The 18,629-nt window shown below is 39.8% G+C and overlaps 1 long non-coding RNA gene across 4 annotated transcripts in view; it reads left to right on the forward strand.

Moving 5' to 3' along the window:
- The window catches only part of LOC106969679 (uncharacterized), a 30,277-nt gene extending 18,985 nt beyond the window's left edge, over positions 1 to 11,292 (forward strand). Inside the window, exons 3-6 of one of the 4 annotated variants that reach the window (XR_008298496.1) lie at positions 3,368 to 3,416; positions 5,594 to 5,784; positions 8,695 to 8,828; positions 8,947 to 11,292. This is a non-coding gene — a long non-coding RNA (uncharacterized LOC106969679). Of the gene's footprint in view, positions 1 to 283; positions 1,119 to 3,367; positions 3,417 to 5,593; positions 5,785 to 8,694; positions 8,829 to 8,946 lie in introns of those variants that run through there. The other 3 variants (XR_008298498.1, XR_001429392.3, XR_008298497.1) reach the window with 3 other exon arrangements.
- The last annotated feature ends 7,337 nt before the right edge of the window (positions 11,293 to 18,629 follow it).

An 18,629-nucleotide genomic window follows, 5' to 3' on the forward strand; every position in this document is an offset into this window, starting at 1 on the left:
TGTGTGAGTTTTAACTTAGACATATAAGTGCCTAAGTTGTGTGCGTGTATATTAAAAGTTCCTTTAATGAAGGGGCTTTAGTGGATGGTAGGGCAGTGACAGGTGAGAGTCCAATTAAACTGAAGGAGTGAAATTTTGGATAATTATACCATTTTCTCTTGTTTCTAGTTTTTCTTAAATTGAAAGAAAAGCATAAACAGATTTAGAATACAATCCAAGATTTATACGTGAATTTTTGCCCTGCCCTGTGGTTCTGATTCTTCCTCTGTCATATGTAATACAGGCTCCCCGAAACCCAGAGTGATTTTCAAGTCCTGTGTTCCTAATGTGGAGTTTTCAAACCATATTCCACACAGAACCAGTATTACCACATGTTCCCTGTAGGGGGATTATATATCTTCTTCCTGCTGATATCACGTGACTTGCTTCAGCCAATGAAATGGCACAGGAGTGCCGTGTGCCACTCACAGAAAAAGCCCAAGACCTTCATGAGGTTCTGCAGTTTTCCTTTTATCTCCTCCATGAGACCTACAATAGCCCGAGTGGGAGTTGCTCTTTTAGCCTTGATCCAAGAGTAAAGATGTTGAAAAGAGCTACAGCCACCAAGCAGCTGTCATGTAAAGTGAGTAAGAAATAAAGCACGCTGTTGCAAACCACTGAATTTTGTTACTGCAGCATTCCAACCCATCCCTCCTGATGCATTCCCAGCATCAAAAGGGTTATTGAAGAAATTCTGGAAATGATGCATATGCTATCCCACTCAAAATAATGCACATTGGCATTTTAAAGGATGTTAAAAAAAAATCCTTCAGGAAATAAACCGGTTTACTACTGTGGTCTAGCATTTTCCCAATTATCTTGATTAAAGAATATTATTTTTTAATGTTTATTTATTGATTTTGAGAGAGAGAGAGAGCATGCGCACATGTGTGAGCAGAGGAGGGGGAGGAAGAGGAGGAGAGAGAAAAAAATCCCAAGCAGGCTCTGCAATGTCAGCACAGAGATGGATAAAGGACTTGATCTCATGAGCCATGAGATCCTGACCTCATCCAAAAGCAAGAGACAAATGCTTAACCAATGAGCCACCCAGGCACCCCAAGAATTATTTTTTATATAATAGTTAATAGCCTTTCTCCAAACACAATTTTAAGAAGAGCTGCCCTAATGCATTGTTTTTTTTTTTTTTTTGTTACTGAAAGAGATTGATTCAAGGAGCCAGTGGCTCTTGTGAACGTCTGCAAACTATTAATTACTACCTTTATTCCTTTGTTCATTCATTCATTAAATAATGAAAAAATATATCAGGTCTCCAACTGCTATCTTGTGGATGTGCAAGAAATATCACTGTCATTAACGTACATAACTCGATTTAATTTCTGACTGCATGTCTAAGCTTTGACACAGTACCTAGTTTCAAGAGTATGATTACTACTGGTCACTTCTCAGGTGTCCACTGTCTAGTTCCACATAGTAGCTTCAGGACTGGGAAGAGGATATTGTCATACTAGTTTCACAACCAAGCCTAGAACACGTGAGAACCTTTGCAGGGCTTCCTATGATCCTGTGTTCTTGGCCACATCACCCAGCCAGTCCCTTCATAGCCTTAACAGTGCTGCCAAGCATCAGGGTCCAGTTCTTTGCTCTGGGACTGCAGTAGGCAGAATTCTATGATGACCTCCAACATTCCTGGTCCTAGGAATACACATACCTCTTCTTATTCAGAAAACAATAATCTAGGGACTGGTGTGAATGGATTTTTCAGGTGTAACTCAAGTCCCAAATCAGTTGGCCTTAAATTAGAATATTCAGGTGGGCCTGACCTAATAATGTAAGCCCTTTAAGAGCAGAGTGTTTTTTCCTGCTGGTTGCAGGAGAGGAAATCAAAGATTCAAAGCATGAGAAGGATTCAACACACCATCACAGGCTTGAAGGTAAAATGGAGAGCGGCCCTGACTGACAGCCAGTGGGAAACATGGGCCTCAGCCCTAAGACCACAAGACACTGGGTTCTGCCAACCTGGAAGTGATTTCTCCCAGAGTCTCCAGACAAGGCTCGGCCTCGCTGACACCTCAGTTTTAGCCTGTGATATTCTAGCACACACTGTACTGGACCTACAGAACCGTGAGCCGTAGGACCATGGAAGGCACGGCCCCCGTGGAACTGTGAGCTAATAATGAATAGGGTTTTAAGCTGCTAGGTTTGTGGTAATGTATTCTGCAGCAATAGAAGATGAATACAGGCCCCGAAGGGTTTGCTCATGCTCCTCTTCTCCCATCTGGGGTCTCTGTTTCCAGTTTGGAAGGAAAGTCAGAAAGCGAGAGGGAAGTCTGTGCAGCCCTTATTTCCTCAAGACACTCTCTTTATAACCTTTCATTTGTTTCAAATGCTGTCCATTTTTCTTAAAGTTTCGATGTTCAGAAAGTGAAAGCCAGAGACTTGGCAGGCTGCTGCACCCCTCCCCCACTCCGCTGTCCCTCAAAACACTCAGAGCCACCACCTGCTACCCCTAGACAACAATCGGAGCCTATTACCTGGTTGAAAGTGGGGAGAGGAAAGAGAATGATACAGGGAGGGGTAAACGCTCCACAAACTGGTATCTGTACATCCTGTTCCATCCCAACAGCTTCATCCCACAGCTGTGTGAATTTAGACATGGCAGAGGAAAGGCTCCCGGAAGGGACATCAGAGGCAGCATGTGACCGAGAGACAGTGGGGCCCTGTACACGACTGCCGGCCCTGCCCTGGCTACATTCCTTACGTGCTGCAGGATGGCACCAGATCAGCCCTTGGGAAACAGAAGGGAAATTGTTCCCCAGGCTCTGGCCAGAGGGCACGGCCCCCACAGGGAGCACTTCACCGAGGGTGGCAACATGTGGCAGTGAGGCGTATTTACATGGGTAGAAATCCTAGAGTCTCTCGGGTGAAGGGAGAAACCATCTGGTGGTGCCTCCTGGTATCAGGCTCTGGACGATGTGGCCCAAGTCCTGATCGGTAATTTTGTAAGCACGTTTCTCTGGGGCCCAAAGAGGGGGAAGCTGCCGGCACGGGAACATAGGCTGTGAGGTACAGAACTTCTAAGAATCACAGGGGAAGCAACCTTCTCCTTTCTTTCCCCAGGACAGCCTCCAGGGAGAAGAGGCAAATAGAACGAGCCATTTCCATGTATCCAGTGCCCACTTTCTGCCAGGCAGTGTACCACAGTTTCCATGCATTTTATCGTTTAGCCCTTATAGCAAATCTGCAGGGTTGGTGAATCCCCGTTTTAAAGATGAGGAAGTTAAGCCACAAAGAGGTTGAAAGTCAGGGGATAGAGTTGTCAGGGTTCAGTCCAACAGACCTTGGCTCTTGTCCTTCACTCTCAAAACAGGTTGCCTGTTACACAGAGACCCCTAAACAAGATCATCTGTGGGATGAAGGTGAGAAGGAAAGATTGCGTGGCTCTGGGACAGCATGAACTGGCATCTAGGTAAAACTTTTTAAATTCGTTGTCAAAGAATCCAGTTTGGAAGAGGAACTGTGATCACTTTGATCTTGGCGGCTACACCCAGACACACTCCCTTTGTGCCTCCAGATGTGGTTCTATTTGTACTCAGTATGGCGGCCTGACAGGCTTCAAATCTAGCTCACTACTGCTTTCGGTCTCTTTAACACCTTATTGTGAAGAATGACTCCCTTCTATTGATCCAATAGCATTTGATTCCAACGGCTTCTACGGTAGTTACCACATCGTATTACAGGTGTGTTGTCACCAAAGGTTCCACCCTACCACCATTACTATTGATTCTTGTTTCCTCAAGACCAAAGTAAGTCCAGCACATAGTGGGTCTTCAGTATTTGAGAGAAAAAACCAGAAATCTTTGCCTTCTCCTGGCCACGGATATGGTGACAAATGATTTGGTTCTAGAATATGTTCTTATAAATTGGACAAGGTCTAGTCAGCTCTGAAATCAGAAGCATCACTGACCTGCCCCTCTGGTGCTTGAGCCAAAGGATAAACACTAAGACTGTGTTGAGACGGGAGGTCCTAGTCAAGGTGAAGGACAAGGACATGGTTATCAGAGCAGGGGCTGAGGGGATACCTGGGCCCAGTGAGTTGTGGATCTGAACCACAGATAAGCAAGCTTCATTTCAAGAGGTCTCCACCAGTGAAGACAGCAGAAAATCTCAAATGCTACTGTTCTTGGCTTCCAAAGGAGCCCCTGCTGAAACCATTACCCAAGAAAGTAACTGCCCTTAATCCTCTGTTCCACTAGCTGGCACTGCTGCCCTTCCTCATCTGGTCCTTTCCACCACTCTCTGCCTGAGCCCTCCTCATACCTCCACCAGACCCAGTAGGGGCTGTTCCTGTAGAATTCTACTTGAAGCCCTCACTGGGGCTTAGCTCTATAATTCTCACATCTGGAGATTCTCGTGTACTCCTGTTCTTCTGCTAGATGCTTCTCCTCAGCCAACCCCCACCCTGTATATGCCGTGTGCCTTGTGGAAGCTAAGTCTCCCCGCCCTTGCCCTCGATCCCCACACCAAGCTGTATTGGGTCTGGCTTGTCACCGGCCGCTGCTGGGAGGAATCCTCCTGTTGGCTCAGAGGGATGGGAATTGCAAGACGGGGAAAGATCTTGCCACGGACTGAGGAGAGTGAGAGGGATGTGGTTCTGATAATGCTGTTTGGAACTTGTGATGTGTTTTCTCAGAAGTGATGATAATGAGGTTCTAGAATGTTGTTGGTATCACACTGTTTTGGCTAGGCGATGAGTGCCACTGGCCGTGGTTGGGTGGTCTGGCACAGCTCTATGGGTAAATATATTCTGAGTTCCCAAGAATGTCTTGGAGATGAACTTTGATTCTACAACTGGTTAGGAACTGCCTGTTTCTCAAATTTACCCCAAGGAACTTATGATTTTTCTGTGTCATGATTCTGAGGTAGTTCTGGTTTCATGATCAGTATAAATCAGGGTCAAATCTTACGCTCTTAGAAGTGAATATGCTAAGAGAATAAGTTTTCCTGAAAACACCTTCCCAGAAAGCGACACAGAAGCTGGACTCCTCATTCTGAACAAAACTCAGAACATTCTGCCCTTGGATTTGATTCCTGTTTTGAATATTCTCGAGGAAGGAAGGAAGATAGCTGGTAAAGGGGCGCCCAGCTACGGTGGCCTTGCACCCAGATCCCAGGTTTCAATGAAGTTACTTCCTCCTCAGACATCTGCCCTTTCTTTTTATGTTCTTTTCAGGATATTATTAGAAGACATGTCAAATATGATCTTAGGGACAAAGATTTTGAAAATACCTGCTTATTGAAGCTTTGGTCTTCAATTCTTCCTGGTTGTATCTAAGTTCCTGGTTGTATCTTCCTAGTTGGATCTAAGTTGTATCATTCTTTTCTGAGTGAAAGAGATGTGATCATCAGTTTCTTTAAATTGACTCCATCAACCCTGGCTGAAGAGGTTGGGTAAGTTCTGAGGAATGATAAGACCCAGTTCATATTATCTTACAACATGCTCCCCACTCTTGTCCATATCACCCCTTGAAATGTTATTAAACGAGTGGCAAACATAATCACTGTCTTTCCTCTCCTGTTCTTTGGTTTCCTCCAGCTTGCTGACATGGAAAGCAGCCTGAGCAAGTCCACAGTTTGTTGGCAGTATCCTGAGGTGAATTGGCCGTGTGGTTAGCACTCTGAACTTCAGAAGGACAAGGGTTTTGAAATGCAAAGGAGCAAGAGCAGGACTGCCTGTTATTTTATCAACAAGGCAGCCTTGTTTCTCTTGTATCTTTGAAATAGAAGGTGAGCTTTTCATCATCCAAGAAAACTTACAGGCAGAGAGTATCTCTCCCTCTCATGTCACATGGACCCTACCTGTTTTGGAATAATGAAACTACAACACAGAGGAAATAAAAACCAAACAAAAACCACCAAGTCAAAAACCTGAGAGGCTATCTTGTGACCCTCTGCTAAGCTCTGCCCCATGCATACCCTCTTACTGGCGGGACTGGGGGTTGGAAAACTGCGGGAGAAACTCAGAAGCTGAAGTTCAAGGCTTCTACTAAGCGGCAGGCTTGTCTTTGACATTTTTATTTCCCTTGAGACCTTTCACAGCATCTCTCATTGCAAAAGCAACTCTGAATAAGAGCCAGTAATTACCACAATGGATAGTTAATATTTATTAAGTTCTTAATAAACTTTAATAGTCATTACTCATGTAAACTTATTAAAAACCCCAGCAAATTCGTGAGGAACCATTTCCTAGGGTGATTTATAAAACCACAGAGACTATCAAAGTTCAACAAATCACCCTGGAAGTGAAGATAACTTAAAAATGAATAAAAATCAAAACAAATTTGGTGTCTGATTGTGACTTAAGTGAACTATTAACATAAGTTCTTTGATGCTATTTGTTAAGCCACAGGAAAAAAACAACTTTAGGTTTTTCTTACTAACAACAAAGCAACTTTGAGCAAATGTTCATGATTCTGAAAGGATTGCAAAGCCTCAATGGATCTGTGGTCTGTGATGCTTGAGTTACAAGAACATTGGTGGTGGGTGTGAATTTTGTTTTGTTTTTTGCTTGTCTACTTACTGAGTAGGACAGTGATGCATTAAGAAGAGGTAGGGTGTGGGCGCCTGGGTGGCTCAGTTGGTTGAGCATCAGACTTCGGCTCAGATCATGATCTCTTGGTTTATGAGTTCTAGCCCTGCGTCTGGCTCTGTGCGGACAGCTCAGAGCCTGGAGTCTGCTTCACATTCTGTGTCTCCCTTTCTCTCTGCCCCTCCCCAGCTTGTGCTCTCTCTGTATGTCTCTCTTTCTCTCCCTCTTTCAAAAGTAAATAAACGTTAATTAAAAAAAAGAAGAAGAGGTAGGGTAAAAGCCCAAACACAAGAAGTGTTGAATCATACATTACAAGATTTGAATTCACACATTTTCTAATTTGTACACTTTGACAACTAAGGAAAACCCTTGTCATTCTCTTTTTCACTTAAGAAATTTTTTTATATAATGGCTATATTATAATGGATTATATATATGTGTATATATACATGTATATACGTGTGTGTGTATAAATATATTTTATACATATATATATATATTTTTTTTTTCTTACTGAGAGAAAAGTTCCTTCACATTTTGAATTCCTGGGTTTAAATCAAGTATTAGCTCTCCAGCTAGTCCATGGGTAATGATTTTGGGTCCTCATACCGAGCTAGTTCTTCCACCCACGATCCAGGAGAGGAACATGGATTTTGTTTCCTGAATAACTACCTTTCCCAGGGATACCAACTATCTTGATACAGAGTCTTTTTCTAATACCATATTTTTTTCAGTTCTGAATTATAAAAATCCTGTTTAAAATCTAGAAATTTCAGAGAAGTTGAATGAAAATTTTTAGAAATCAGCAGAAATTCCACCATTTGGGGAGAACTGCTGCTAACATATGCTGCGTCGCTTATGTTATTTACTTTTTTCTTTAACTATTTGTTACCACAAATCATACTTGTAGGGTTGCCAGATAACATAGAAGATGTCCAGGTAAATAAACAATGATACATGTCTTGGTATAAGTATGTCATATGCAATCTTTGGGACATATTTGCACTAAAAAAATATCACTCGTTTATCTGAAATTCAAATTTAACTGGACAGCCTCTACTTTTATTTGCTAAATCTGGCACCTGTAATCATTCTCAGTGCATAAATGCAAAAAGAATGAAACATAAATCACCAGGATTCTCACATTCTCATCACCCTCAATTCTTTCCCTAGTCCCTTCATATAATTGGACGTAATTTGGGTGTTTCCCATTTAACCCATTTAGTTGTAAATTAAAATGATTTACGAATGCTGTATTCTCAATAAATAATATCATCATATTGACCTCCTTTGGTTTTTCCTTCTTTTTCTGGGGTCCTCTTATAAGAAGAATGAATATGGATGAAGGCCAGAGTAAAGAAAGCCAGAGATACCACCAGAATGAAAGGTTTTCAGGCTAAGACTCTGCTAACATTACTCTCCTCTTCGGCAGTCAGGAGAGCAGCAAGGGAAGCATTTGCCTGATGAGGGGCATGTGTGTGTGTGCGTGCGTCTCCGTTCTTCCATGCCTGAAATATAGCTGACAGCAGACAAGGAAAAGCGCACTGCAGCTCAAACAGTTACGCAAATATCCCTCACTTCCCATGTTTTGATTGATCTAAGCAGGTTATCCCTCCACTCTGCTAAGGTAAAACAGGAGAATGGGCATTAGCTTTCCAAGAGATTTTTGTGCTGTTTCGGAAAGCAGGATACTCAGTGGTGAACTAACTGTGTGTGTGGATGTGTGTGCAAGCACATGTGGTGGAGGGCAGAGAACGACTTAAAGGGGCCTTCTTTACCCTATAGCATGCTCTAATGTAGAAGGAGTACATCTTCTGGGCTTACTCTGTAGTGCCTAAGTATGCTACAATATCAACACTAATCACTATTATAATGAAGAGTGCAGTTGTTTTTGAGAAGAAATAGTGGTCAGGTAGGTTTCTAGAATTTGTAAAGTGAGGTTTCTAGGTAAGTGTTCAAAGCTTTTCTTTTCCTCTGCCTCTGCCCAGGGGTGGGTCAAGGACAGGCTCATGCTGCCAGGAGGAATTTCTCTCCTTAGGAGAAGCAGAGGGACTCAGGGGCTGTGGTCACATGAGAGTGACTCTCTTCTGCCCTTCTGACTCCCACAGACTCCATGCCTACTTGAAGTGCCAGCTGTGCTCTGGGCTTTGGGAACACTCCCACCGACTTCTCCTCTGGCCTCTAGCCTAATAAAAGGAGCGCCCTCCTGTTTGCTGTGGCTGCTCTGAAGAATAACCAGATGGTTGTAAATCTTCCTTTAAAATGTCTTTCGTACAAGAGAGGGCCTATGATTAAACAACTGAACTGTTTTCTTTCTTTTCCTTTTTTTTTTTTTTTTTCATCTGCTGGACAACCTCAAGGTCATGCCTAATTAAAGAGAAGCTTCTCCTGTCTGGGCAGGGATTTGCAAGAAGATTCCTTCTGGGTAGATCTACTCAACTCTTCACACTTGGCCAGAATCAGAAGTGTGCCAGGCACAGGCACAGTGCTGGAGAGAAAACACTGAAAGTGTAATTGGCCTCAAGGAGCTCATCTGGTGGAGAAAACAGAAAAGAATCAATTATAATATGAGAAGTGTTATGGAAAATGTATGGCCATGGAAATGGAAGGCCTGGTGTGTGTGTGTGGGTGTGTGTGTGTGTTAAGAGTGATATGAGCAGAGACTACTAAAGTTTTGTTGAAAGAAGTGGTATTTAAATTGAGCCTTGAAGAATTGTAGGAGGTAAGCTAAATAGGAAAATTATTCCGAAAACAGCATTAACAATACATACAAATGGGAAGATGGCTACACACTCAGGGAACTGCAGGCCAGTGTGTCTGGATTCTGGAGCAGAAGGAGAGATATGTGAACAGGACTCTGGGAGAACCATGATGACACTGGAGAATTTTAGAAGACTCTTATAATGGAACTTACCCTTCAGAAAGATGTTGTTTGCAATAGCATGGGTAAGCGACTAGAGGAGATTGGCCAGATTTATAGGTTTGAGAATCATCAGTATTTAAATGTCATATTGACTCTAGGACCTACCTATGGTATTTGGGAGTCTCTATAAATGGGTAGCAACAGGCTTCAGTACATTATTGGAATATTCTCTTGGAACAATTATTGGAATATTGTATTGGAAGTGCTCTATAGATACTTATACACATTTTTATAGAGAATTAAAGTTTTTCATTTTTACTACTCTTGGTTGCCACAATTTTGAATGATGAGAAAGGAACCACTAGTCTCCTTTTATAGAAAAAGAAACTGAGGTTCAGATTGAATGACTTCCCTGAGGTCATACAGCTAGTAAAGTTGCACTGGTCTTCTGTCTTCAAATCCTAAACTCTCCTGCACACCAAGGGGCCTCTTATATTACAGTGAACAACTGTATAACTAACCAAATCCTCCTTTCTGTCACAGGCAAATGTGGATCCCTTAAGAGTTTTAAGGAGCAAAGTTACAATACCCACACAAAAATTATACCACAGCACTCTTGGCATGCACAGCACCAACCTAGAAGTCCTTATTTTGTTGCTAAATGTATTCTTTGTACATGCTTATTGTCTGGAATATGGTATAAAAAAAGTATGGTCGCATAAGGAACTTGAGTTTATCTGGGTTCTTGCTAATGTATTTCCTTCAGTGTCATGAAAAGTAGGGTCTCTGGGGTTGGTACAATGTTAAGATAAAGCTACGCTGTCTTCAGCATAATGCCTCTCCCACAATTCCTGCTGGTATATTTGTGCCCACTGCAATGGATTGTACAGAAGTATGAGAAAACCATGTGAGTCAATTTCCTCTCATTTCATAGGTTGGGAAACTGTGATTGTTCATATCAGTTCTGAGTGTTTAACTCTGATCTCCTCACCCATGAATGAGGAGACCTTCTACAAAAACTCCCAAGGGACTCTCTTTAAGTCTGCTTCCTATACTTCCTCTGAGCTAAGTTGATCTGTCATCCTGTAAGCCCAGGCTCTCTCTCTGTGCCTGGCCTCCCTGGAGTGAGGTATTGGGTTGGATACTGTACTGAGCCAGTCTTTCAGATCACTTACGGCCTAAACTCTCTAGCCATAGGCAAATCATGCCCCACCTTACATCCTTCCCAGATTTCTATAAACCCTGCCAGGTCCAACAACCTTGACTTCAATGATAAAGGGGTAAAGACAATGAACTCAGAGAGACAGTGGATCTCAGGTTCTGTGCAAAATTTTTGTTTTCCTAATTCCAGGTATGTAGTCTGATCACTAAATGATACTCTTCATTCTCACCATAGTTTACTTACCCATTTCCCTATCACTGAACATTTTGGTTATTTAGAATTTTGTGTATATAAATAACAGTACATGTGTTCATAAAGCCTTTTATTCTGTTTAATTATTATGACTAATTTACCTCAATTGGCATAAGTATCAGGAGTCCTGTGAATTCTTCTGATTCCTCTCCCCTAAGATCCTTTCTAATGCCAAATCCACTAATATTTCTATTTTCTCTCTTTTTTTATTCATGACCATAATTCAATTCCTTATTATTTTCCTTTGAACTATGGTAATAGCTCCCTAATAGACTGTCTTAGGTCTCACACTCAAATAGTCTTCCATATACACTATCATACTAGTATGGCCATTTTGTCTCACAGAGGTACCTAAAGTCTAAAAAGACCTGAGAATCCCCACATCAAAAATGACCAGTCTTGGTAATTCAGGAAATCCATAAGCTAAAACACCAGTGTCTAGACTAAAGTCCATAGTCTCTGATAAACACAGTCACTGTGTAATTGGCTGTTCTTTAGAAACAGCAAATAGCTGGGGGGTGGTGGGGGGAGGGTATTCCCAGAGGTTGCTCTTCTGGACAATGCACAGGCTTGAAAACAAGAATATTCAAGTACTTCTGATTTCTTATTTTTATTTTTGCAGTTAAACTCCTGGACATATCTGATTAAAAGTATTCTACCAGAATGGGATTAAAAAGAATGCCCCTTTGGGGTAGGTCATTTAAACTTCCAACTTCTGCCTAAAGCTATGTAAAGCCCTGAAGAGATTTTAAAATAAGAAACCTGACTTCCATCCTCTGGGAGGACAAATGCAGTTCATGGAATCATCTATGAGCCAGAGACTGAGTATAACCTCATTTATCTGGGAAGGCATGAATCCAGCCAAAAACTAAATGTACTCCAGGAGTCTTTCATGGTGGAGGATCATAACTGATAGCTCCTAGCCTCAAAATGTCCAGGCCCAGTTCATCTTTTCCATGTATTGTGACTCAGAACTTTGGAAAACCAACTGAATCATGCTCAAGCATTTGGACCTGTGATATAGTTAGAAGACAAGTCACACTGATTTTTACGTCAAAATGTCAACCTTGCTTTCTATAAGCCTAAAATCTTTAACCTATGAAATTACCCTAAATCAACTACAGAATCTCTTTTTCTGCATCCTCTTCCTAGTAATTCTAATTTGGAATTTTTCCTCTGTATATTTTGAAAAAATCCATACTCAACAGAGAAAATTGATATAGATTCTAGAACATGACAATCATGTACTTAGCATCACCCCATATTGAGTCAGATTACTTGAGTGTTATTATGTGACTTTAGCTCTCCAAATAAATGCTTTCAGAAATCTATAATTTAGTATTATGCCCTTGGCTTAAAAAACTTTTTTAAATGTATATTTAGTTTTGAGAGGAAAGAGAGAGAGAGAACGAGTTGGAGAGGGGCAGAGAGGGAGACAGAGAATCTGAAGCAGGTTCCAGCTCTCAGCTGTCAGCACGGAGCCGATGGGGGCTCAAACTCACAAACCACGAGATCATGACCTGAGCCAAAGTTGGCCACTTAATCAACTGGGCACCCAGGTGCCCCTGCCCTTGGCTTTTGTGAGTGTCAGTGAAGAACAGCCATGTGAAAAAGGAATCTTCACTGTTGATTAAATTAGCTCTGAGGAGTAACCCATAACTTTATCTGTAGTCCTTTCTTCCGTGAAGATCTGCTCTGCATCACCTTGGCTCTCAGACTCAGGAGAGCCTAGTATTGGAGAGAGACTTCACTTAACACCATGGCTGCAAAATGAGCTTCAAGCATCCCTGGGGCCTTCCAGCTGGGGTCTCTGGGAAACTGACACTCATGAAAAGGGGTGTGGGGAAATAAACCAGGTGAACATGAGTGTGGAGCCCACCTCCACTTCAGTCAAAGCAACTCTGCTTCTTTATATTCTGTGGATTGTGGCTCTTTCAATGCTTTTGTTTAGGAAACTGGTTACTCTTACACTTGGAAATCTTTGGTGTAGTGGTTAAAAGAGCACGAGTTATAGCATCAAAAATTTCTGAGATTAATTTTCAACTCTCTCACTTATCAGTTTTTCTGTCATTGGCAACACAACTGACTCAACATCTTATTTTTACTATTTGTAAAATGGGAATATGAAAAATACCTGCTCCTGGGGGGGGGGTGTAGAGAGGATTTAGTAAGATTTAATAAGATAAGAATGTCCATCACTTAGGAAAAAGATTTCCATGCAAATGGAGGTGGAAAAAATGCTGAGGTAGCAATATTTATATCAGAAAAAATAGACTTTAAAACAAAGACTGTAACAAGAAACAAACAAGGACATTACATAATGATAAATTAAATAAGATGGTATAACAATTGTAAATATCTATGCACCCAACATAGGAGAACCTAAATATATAGTGCAAATACTAACAGACATAAATGGAGAAATTGACAGTAGTACAATAAGAGTAGGAAACCTTAACAACCCACTTAAATCAATATGTATGTCATCCAGACAGAAAATCAATAAGCAAACAGTGGTTTTAAAGAAAACATTGGACCAGATGGACTATATCTATCTATATCTGTATCTATCTATCTATCTATCTATCTATCTATCAACATTCCACCCCAAAACAAAAGAACATACATTCTTTTCAAGTGCACACAGAACATTCCCCAGGAAAGATCACATGTTTGGCCATAAAACGAATCTCAATAAATTTAGGAAGCCTGAAATCATATCAAGCATCTTTTTTGACCACAAAGGTATGAAGCTAGAAACCAATTACAAGGGAAAAAAAGCAACAAAAACCCCACAAACAGGTGTTTCTGGAGACTACACAACATGCTACTAAACCACCAATGGGTCAATGAAGAAATCAAAGAGGAAATTAAAAAAAAAAATGGACACAAATGAAAATGAAAACACAACAGTTTAAAATCTATGGGATGTAGTAAAAGCAGATTGAAGAGGGAAGTTTATAGTGATACAGGCCCATTTTAAGAAACAAGAAAAATCCAAATAAAAAATGTAACCTTACACCTAGAGGAACTAGAAAAAAAAAAGCCCAAAGTTAGTATAAGGAAGGAAATAATAAAGATCACAGAAATAAATGAAATAGAGACAAAAAAAAAAAAATAGAAAACATCAGGGTAACTCAGAGCTAGTTCTCTCAAAGAGAGATAAGGAAGATAAAGATAAAGGAATTTGAAAAACCTACAGCTAGATTCATCAAGAAACAGAGAGAGCTCAGATGAATAAAATCAGAAATGAAAGAGAAGCTACAACTGACACCACAGAAATACAAAGGATTGTAAGAGGCTAGTATGAAGAATTTACACGCCAACAAATTAGACAACATAGGAGAAATGAGAAAATTCCTAGAAACATACAATCTTCCAAGTCTGAATTGGTAACAGATAATCTTAAACAGACCAATTACTAGTGACAAAATTAAATCAGTAATCAAAAAAACTCCCAACAAACAGAGGCTCAGGACCAGGTGGATTCACAGGTGATTCTACCAAGCATGTAAAGAAGAGTTAATATCTATCTTTCTCAAACTATTTCAAAAAATAAAAGGAGGCTTCCAAACTCATTCTATGAGGTCAGCATTACCCTGATACCAAACACACACAAAGACGCTACCAAAAAAAAATAATAAATAAATAAATAATAATAATAATAATAATAATAACTTCAGACCAGTATCCCTGATGAACATAGATGTAAAAATCCTCAACAAAATATTAACAGACTGAATTTAACAGCATATTAATTGGATCATTCACCAAGATATAGAGAGATTTATTCCAGGGATGCAAGGATGTTTTAATATTCACAAATCATTTAACATGAGACACCACATTAACAAGATGAAGGATAAGAATATATGATCAGGGTGCCTGAGTGGCTTGGTCAGTTAGGCATCTGACTTTGGCTCAAGTTATGATCTCACAGTTTGTGAGTTCGAGCCCCATGTCTGGCTTTGTGATGAGAGAGCCTGGAGCCTGCTTCAGATTCTGTGTCTCCCTCTCTTCTCTGCCCCTCCCCTGCTAGTGCTCACGCTCTCTCTCTCTCTCTCTCTCTCAAAAAAATAAACATTAAGAATATATGATCATTTCAGTAGATGTAGAAAAAGTATTTAACAAAATTCAACATCGATTCATGATGAAAACTGTGAACAAAGTGGGTTTAGGGGGAACATACTTCAATATAATAAAGTCTATGTATGATAAACCCACAGATAACATCATACTCAATGTGTAAAGCTGAAAGCTGTTCCTCTAAGATCAGGAACAAGACCAGGATGTCCACAACCACCACTTTTACTTAACATATTACTGGAAGACTTAGCTGCAACAATCATACAAGAAAAAGAAATAAAAGATATCTGAGTTGGTAAGGAAGTAAAACTATCACTATTTATAGACAACATAATACTATATATAGAAAACCCTAAAGGCAACCAAAAAACTATTAGAATAAATGAATTCAGTAAAGTTGCAGGACACTAAATTAATATACAGAAATCTGTTGTATTCTTATACACTAATAATGAAGCAGCAGAAAGAGAAATTAAGAAAAAAAGCACATCACAATTGCATCAAAAAGAATGAAATACCTAGGAATAAATTTAACCAAGGAAGGGAAAGATCTATACTCTGAAAACTGTAAAACATTTATGGACAAAATTGAAAACAACACAAATAAATGGAAAGATATACCATGCACATAAATTGGAAGAATTCGTATTATTAAAACGTCCATACTCCCCAAAGCAACCTACAGCTTCAATGTAATGCCTACCTAAGTCCCAATGGCATTTTTCACAGAAGTAGAACAAAAAATCCTAATGTGTATGGAACCATAAAAGACTTTGAATAGCCGAAGCAATCTTGACAAGAAAGAAAAAAGGTGGAAGTATCATAATCTCAGATCTCAAACTATATTCCAGAGCTATATAGTAATCAAAAGAGTGTGATAGTGGCACAAAAATAGACACATAGATCAATAAAACAAAATAGAGAGTCCAGAAAGAAACCTACTCTTAGATGGTTAATCTGTACACAACAAAGGAAGCAAGAATATACGATGGGGAAAAGATGGTCTTTTCAATAGTATTGAGCACACTGGACAACTACATGCAAAAGAATGAAACAGTACCATGTTCTTACACCACACACACACAAACTCAAAATGGTTAAGAACCTAAATATAAGACCTAAAACCATAAAAATCCTGAAAGAAAACAGAGGTAATAATCCCCTGGACATGTGGCCTTAGCAATTTTTCTTGATCTGTCTTCTGGGGGAATGGAAACAAAAGCAAATATAAACAAATGTGACTTAAACTAAAAAGCTTCTACATAGCTAAGGAAACCATCAACCAAACAAAAAGTCAACCTACTGAATGAGAGAAGATATTTGTGAATGATCTAACTGATAAGGGTAAACATTCAAAATATATAAAGAACTCATACAACTCAACACAAACAAAACCATCTGATTAAAAAATGGGCAGAGGACCTGAACAAGTATTTTTCCAAAGAAGATATACAGATGGCCAAGAGACACACAAAAAGTTGCTCAACATCGCTAATGGGGGGAAATGCAAATCAAAACCACAATGAGATATCACCTCACACCAGTCGGAATGGCTAGTATCAAAAAGATAGAACACATATTGGCAAGGAAGTGGAGGGAAAGGAATCCTGGTATACTACTGGTGGGATTTAAAATTAGTACAGCCACTATTTAAAACAGTATGGAGGAAAACGGTATGGAGTTTCCTCAAAAAATTAAAAATAGAAATACCATATGATCCAGTAATTCCATTTCTGTGTATTTCCTCCCTAAAAAACAAAAACAGTAATTTGAAAAGACATATGCAACCCTATGTTTAATGTAGCATTATTTACAATAGTTAAGCTGTGGAAGCAACTTAAGTGTTCATCAATAGATGATTGGATGAAGAAGATGTAGGGTGCGTGTGCGCATGCACACACACACACACATACACACATACACTGGAATAGTATTCAGCCTTTAAAAGGGATGAAATCTTGCCTTTTGCAATAACATGGATGGACCTATAGAGCACTATGCTAAGTGAATAAGTCAGACAGAGAAAGACAAATACCATATGATTTCACTTATATGTGGACTCTAAAAATCAACAAACAAAAAGCAAAATAGGGGTGCTTGGTTGGCTTGGTGGGTTGAGTGTCCAACTCTCGATTTCAGCTGAGGTCATGATCCCAGGGACATCGGATCAAGCCTTATGTTGGGTTCTGTGCTGAGTGTGGAGCCTGTTTAAGATTCTCTCTTTCCCTCCCTCTCCCCCTCTCCCTGGCTCATGCTCTCTCTCTAAAAATTAAAAAAAAAAATTAAAAGCAAAACAGGAATAGACTCATAAATACAGAGCATAAGCTGGTGGTTGTCAGAGGGGAGGTTGGCGGGGGATGGGTGAATTAGGTGAAAGAAATTAAGAGGAACAAATTTCCACTTAATAAATTATGTCATGGGGATGAAAAGTACAGCATAGGGAATATAGGCAATAATATCATAGTAACATTGTATAGTGACAGATGGTGACTATACTTATTTTGGTGAGCATTTCATAATATATACATTATGAAAAGTCAACAAATATTAAATAACAAACTAATATAATGTTGTATGTCAACTATACTTCAATTAAAAATATTTTTGGGGGGTGCCTGGGTGGTTCTGTTGGTTAAGTGTCTGACTTGATTCAGCTCAGGTCATGATCTTGCAGTTCATGTGTTCGAGCCCCACATCAAGTTCGATGCTGACAGTTCAGAGCCTGGAGCCTGCTTCGGATTCTGTGACTCCCTTTCTCCCTGTCCCTTCCCCACTTGTGCTCTCTCTCCCTCTCAAAAATAAACATAAAATTTTTTTTTAAATTAATTGTTTTTGGGGTGCCTGGGTGGCTCAGTCAGTTAAGTGTCCAACTTTGGCTCAGGTCATGATCCCATGGTTTATGAGCTTGAGCCCCACATCAGGCTCTCCACTGTCAGCACAGAGCCTGCTTTGGATCCTCTGTCTCCCCCTCTCCCTGTCCCTCCCCAACTGGTTCTCTCTCAAAATAAATAAACTTTATTAAAAAAATAAATTTTTAATAATAAAAAATAAATTGTTTAATAATAAAAAATAAATTGTTTAATAAAAATAAATTTTTAATAATAAAAAATAATTTTTTAATAATAAACAAAAATAATCATGACACAGTTTGGTTCTGAACCTTTGGTGTCCATTTAGTTTCCCCAGTAGAGCCCAGGGTCCACCTGCACTGAACAAAATTCCCAGGCTTCTGCACATAGCTTAAGAACAATCTACCATATAACTGATATGCAGTAAATGCTTTCCAACAACTTTTGGCAAACCATTTGCTTCCATTTATTTACAGTGAGCACAATGTAACACATCACACTTTTGGTTTTGTTTTATGCTCTTGCTGCCCTCAAGTTCAGAGGTCAATTATGCATTCAACTGCTGTAGGTTTCCTTAGGCTTGGTTATCTGGTATCGGTATTTCCTACTGATTCATTATTCAGCATTTTATACAACTCAGTTTTGTTTATGGTTTTATTGTATCTCTATTTTTCACTGTATGCTACCTCCAAAATAATTTTGGAAATATTTAGGGCATAAATAATTTTTAAAAAGTAAATATAGCTATGCACACTAAATCTTTTTCATAACAAAAAATCTTAAGGGGGTGCCTGGGTGGCTCAGTCAGTTAGGTGTCTGACTTCAGCTCAG

The sequence above is a fragment of the Acinonyx jubatus genome, chromosome B2 (genome assembly GCF_027475565.1).
Source record: "Acinonyx jubatus isolate Ajub_Pintada_27869175 chromosome B2, VMU_Ajub_asm_v1.0, whole genome shotgun sequence".
Classification (NCBI taxonomy): Eukaryota; Metazoa; Chordata; class Mammalia; order Carnivora; family Felidae; genus Acinonyx; species Acinonyx jubatus.